Genomic DNA, 6,000 nt, shown 5'->3' on the forward strand with positions numbered 1-6,000 from the left:
AATCAGAATCTGAATTTATTTTACAGTACACAATAATACAAATCTTTGGCTGTGGTTCTTCAACATTAGCTTTGCAGCAAGGTACATAATCACAACAATACCATAATCACAAGTAAATAAGTAAATTAAGTAATGATAAGGAATAAAGTGATTAGTGATGGTAGTCGCACTACAGCAGAATTAAAGTGCAATCAATAGTGTAACATGCTGTGCAAAGTTCAACAAGATGAAAATGAAAGTGTTCAGGTTAGGGCTGTTACGATTATTCGACGTCGTCGACGTCACCGACTACGTCAATACGTCGATTAGCGTAATATGCGTCGGTTAGTCGTAAATAAACAAAATGGCGTTTTTATTTTTTTTTTAAATTTTTTTAAAACCTTTATTTTACCAGGCGAGACAATTAAGTGTATGAGTGAAAAATGGATAGCTACTAGCTAATGTTACACAAGCAATGTAGCTCACCACAGTTCGTATGTCTTGTCTTCTGGTGTTAGTAACGTTAGCTATGTAGCTGGCTAGCTACGGTAGCCTATTGTCATTGTGGTGCGAGCACCTACTGTACGTTATCTAGCTCGTAGCTCGCATGCTACGTTAGCATCAATTTAGCTAATCATAACATAGCAGCGAGAGTAACGTTAGCTAGCTATGTGTTGTGGTGATGGACAGACTTCTAAATGGCCATGTTGGCATTCAAGTTGGCTAAACATAGCAGTGAGGTGGAGACAAATATATATTTATTTTTTATTTTTTTACAGTACAAAAATTATCGTTAGACTTATCGATAAATTAGTCGTTAGACTAATCGAATAACCGACAAAATAATCGCTAGATTAATCGTTAGAAAAATAGTCGTTTGGGACAGCACTAGTTCAGGTATTTCTCAAGTAGTCAGGTAGTGTGCAATTCCTGTGTCCTAATGTTTTCAACATTAGCATTGCAGCAAGGTACATAATCACAATAATTGTACATGAGTAAAGTAAGTAATGCAGTTTTCTGGTAGAGGTGGATTTTTCTTAGGTGGAAAAACAGGGGAGGGTCATGCTTTTTTTGGAGGGGGGGGGCCTTAGTGGCAAAGTGTGCAGCCTGGCTGAGAGCACTTTATTTTTCTTTTCTTTTCGAAGAAGAGCTCTAAGGCTCTGTCATAAGGGAACTCGGTTATTGGCGGCCCGTTGATGCTCAGTATCATGCAGGCGGCCAGATGGTCCCCCTGCAGTCTGTTTCTCAGGTCAGTCTTCACCTGCAAATAGAAACAATGACAAAAATAAGATAAGTGGTATGTGGGAAGGTGAGAGAAATCAAACAATATCAGATTTAGATTACTTAGTAAATTACCCTATTCATTGTGGAAAAGTCCCTCTCACAGTTCACACTGGAGATGGGAACTGTGAGGGCAATGGCAGCCAGCTGACTCAGACATGGGTAGAGCTGTCCCCATTCATCGTGCTGGGATGACAGTTTACCCATCATAGTGAGCTGGTCCATGTTCTGAAACACATAACACAGTGAGACAACATTATTCTGGGGTCCTCAATTATCTTTCTGCAGAACTATTAATTGTGACTTTCAGATTTTACCTTGAATGCTCCAATCAGCACATGCTGCTTATAAGAAGGCCATTCTTGCAGTACCGGTACATTTCCTCCAGACTGCTGCAGGAATTTTGCAGACAGGGAGGTAAGATGTGCAATGTTGACGGCATCATCCTCCTTGGCTGCTTGGGGTCCCAGAACATGAAATGCCCCCATGATGTCCAGGTTCTGGAACCTTCTGTCCAGGCTATCCTGGAGGCCATCCAGATAGGGCTCCATTACCTAAACATGGCACAAATTACAGACTAGTTTGAGTGCTGGGAGTCTTTTACAGAAATGCCCTGTATAGAGGATAAACATACAATACTAGTGGAAGACTGCAAGTTTGGATAGCTTTGGAGTTTGGATAGCTTTAGTGGTTTTGCAATGAAAACTGAATGTCATGTTGTTTCCTCCAAAACACAACTGGGATGGCTACCTTAGTGCCTATCTGGTATTTTGTTTAATTTCCTCAGACTTATTATAGTACTTACTAGATTAACACTTATAGTACTAGACTAGATCAACATGTAGGGTTGGGTACCGAAAATCGGTACCGGTTACTTTACATTCGGTATGTACCCGTACCGAATCGCAAAGGAGATTTCGGTACCTCATTTCGGTACTTTACTGGTGACTCGTGACGTCACATCGCCTGTTAAATTTCCACTCAGTGAAAGCAGCGAGTACGGAAGGATAACGAGAAGGTTGCTAATAGCAACTTCCGCTAGCGGGTTGGCATAACGCGACGCTCGACTTATGGGTGCGTTCCGTAAACTCGTTCTGGAATTCTGATCACCACTCGTGGAATGCCTTCTGTCCAATCAAATGACTTGCTCCCCTTATGACGTCGGGCCCAGTGTGCGCTGCGACGCTCTCAGAGCGAGTTTACGAACGCAAGCCTTTGATTGGACAGTGCACTCCAGGATTCGACGCGTCTGTTGATGACGTAGTGCGGATGTGTGGCTGCGTCTCTGCCAGGTGGACAACATGATCGGGGATCTCCTGATATTCGGGTACTGTGTCAGATCATGTATATATCATGTAGATATATCCTTATCCTACTACTGTGTAGGGCTGGGTTCAAAAAATCGATTTCCCGATTCTGAATCGATCTTCATTAAAATGAGCGATTATCGATTCATAAATCCCGAGACCGATTATTTTTTAATTTATTTTTTTTATTTTTTTATTGCTTGCAGCTTCAACCCGCAACGAGATCTCGTGGCCAGATCTCGCGCTACAAGAATTTATCATATCTCACGCAACGTGAGGTCTCAACACTAAAATCTAAAAACATGGCGATGGCAGGGACACTCAAGTCACCACCAGGCTTAAAGTCAGATGTCTGGGTGCATTTTGGATTTTAAAAATGTGACGATAGAGATGAGCTGGACAAAAGCAAAGTCATATGTAAATAAAAAGTACATTCATGTAACTGCTTTGGAGTCAATTCATTGATATGTTTAACAATGCTACATGTTATAGGGTTCCTTGAACCATTTATAGCATTAGTTCAGAGAATCTCTTTCATATTCAAGCAAAAAATGTATATTGTAACTAGATCGAATCGGAATCGAATCGAATCGAATCGAATCGTGAATCGAATCGAATCGGGCTGTGAATCGAGCTGTGAATCGGAATCGAATCGTTTTGGGAAATCAGTGGCGATACCCAGCCCTACTACTGTGTCTGAAAAATCGTCATGTCATCATGGACCAGAGAGGGGGAGGGGAGTAGTAGTAGCTGAGCGGCAACAGAGTTTGGATTTTGACGAGGTGGAGGGCTCCAGTTCAGAGTTATATTTCCTCTTGGTCTTCTTGGTTCCGGGGGCTATGCAGGCCTCTTCACTAGATCCCTTTTCTAAGAATATTCTGATGTCCTTGAGGGGCTGCCGAACAAGTGTGTACTCGTATTCGACATCAGTACCAACGATAGGCACCCCCAGCTTAATGGAGTCCCCAAGGCTCAGGAGTTTTATTTTCATTTATTTTAATTTGAGTGTATATTTAACTAATATATATTGTGCCTCAGCAATACAAAAGTGAAAAGCTGTTTAATGTTGTCGACCGTATATATATATATATCAGGGTTTCCGTTAGAAAAAATTGCCGCCGGACATCGTGTCCGGGAAGATTTCGATTTACCGGACAAACGTGATATATTCCGGTCATCATATTTAAAAAAAAAAAAAAAAAATAATGTAAAAAAAAAAAATCTAATATAGCTGTTTGTCGCGGTGATTACTGTTGTGTAGCGGCCTATATATGCCATTTAATGTCTATTTCTCATCCGATACGATTAGATGCGAGCTATATAATATATAATAATATAACATGATTCGCATGCGCGCTATGCCATTATGTCCAGCGCTGAACGGGCGCCTCACTGGGAACTGAACAGACAGCATCGATCAATGAACAGACTCCACATTACGTTAACTGAAGTTTGTTAAATTGTTTGGGATTAATGTGAGTTTTCTATTTTCTCTTTCCAGTTTTACCCTTTTTTTTAATCAATAAAACAACGTCATTTCTATAACCAGGTCTCGCTGGTTGGGAAGGCATTTCGTTTAGCTGCCTGTCAAATCATACTTAATCGGACTCGGGAGTATGTCAATGAGGAGAACATAACTGTTTATTGAGAAACAATAGGCAGGCTGGGATACGTATATAAAGAAATACCACAATGTCTAGATGTATAACATTTTATTGAACAGTGCAAGCATGTAGGCTTCTGGCGTGACATCGTACCCCTAACGTTCTTAGGGCTTGTTTGAAAAGCTTAGACTGAAAGTTAGTGCCCTGGTCAGATTGTATAACAAGAGGAAGACCGAATGTGGAAAAAAACGTTGTTAAAGCTTTCACCACTGAGCTGGCTGATATGTTACGCAACGGAACAGCTTCGGGAAAACGAGTAGCAGCGCACATAATAGTAAGCAAATACTGACTTCCACTTTTAGTCCTAGGCAAAGGTCCAACACAATCAATTATTACACGTTCAAATGGCTCCCCTATAGCAGGAATGGGATGCAATGGTGCGGGTGGAATGGATTGATTAGGCTTACCCGCCATCTGACAAGTATGGCAACAGCGGCAGTGCTTGGCAACATCCGCCTTCAGTCCGGGCCAAAAGAAATGTTTCAATATCAGCTGATAAGTTTTAGTTATACCTAAATGTCCTGACCACTGGCTCTCATGTGCTACAGATAACACCTGTTGTCTATAACCCACAGGCACAACCACTTGTTTTACAGTATTCCACTCACAACCATTTGCATTAGGAGGAGACCATTTACGCATTAATATCCCATCGTTAAGGAAATAAACTATGTTGCCCCCTATTTCAGATTCCTCACTAGCTGCATGTAAAAAACATTTGTTTAATGACTGATCAGCTACTTGAGCGACACGCAATCGCTCGCCGGTTACAGGCAGAGATAGGCTGTCAGCGGATGGTATGGTAGGACTCGGGGAGGATGGTAACTCTACCACTTTCTCCCTGGGAGAAGCTGAAACAATCGGGTTCTCATCCCTTTCAGAAAAGGCTTGCATAATCACACTATCACAGAGAGAAACATCGCTATCCTCCTCTCTGCCTCGACTCGATTGTGCACGAGTTATAGCGCACACCGGAAACAACCGCTGTTTCGCATAGGCAGCCTACACATTAGGAGTCATCATCATGCCGGTGTCAAATCATATCATAATAAAATAAATACATAGCCTATATATTCGTCTTTTTTTAAAATAGAAGGAATCAGAATGTGAACTTTAGCGAATTGTATTCAAATTGTGCTTAGAGGGAATTATTTTCACCGGACATTTATGTCCGACGAGTTTTCAATTTGTCGGACTTCAACAACTTTTACCGGACAAAGTCCGGGAATTACCGGTTAACTGAAACCCAGATATATATATATACAGTATATATATATATGTCATTTTTAAAAATCAAAAGTACCGAATTAGGTACCGTTTTGGTACCGGTACCGTTTTGAAAGTATCGGTTAGGTACCGGTACCGGATAAAACCCAAACGGTACCCAACCCTATCAACATGTAACATCCAAAACAAATGTACCTGCGTCCTGAACCGGGACCAGAGCGCCTCCCTAGTCTGCTCCAGCTGGCCTCTGCGTCTCCTCTCCCTCTCCTCCTCATGGGTGATATTAAACGCCCCTAATCCTGCAGGGTTATCAAGCTCATTATTGAGCTGGGTCAAGAATGAGCCAGGGGGCTGTGCATCTCCTGCATCTCTGATGGTCCTCAGGCACGCCATCGTCACTGGGACCTCATAAAGGTAGTCACACAAGGGCCAGGCTTAATTTTTTTCCAGTAAGGCTATGATTAGTTCTATTGAGTTCTAGAGCAACATGTTAAAAGTGATTTGCCTTTAGGAAATACCTGCTCTTTGATGGCCAAGAAGTT

The sequence above is a fragment of the Nansenia antarctica genome (genome assembly GCF_963989245.1).
Source record: "Nansenia antarctica genome assembly, chromosome: 19".
Classification (NCBI taxonomy): Eukaryota; Metazoa; Chordata; class Actinopteri; order Argentiniformes; family Microstomatidae; genus Nansenia; species Nansenia antarctica.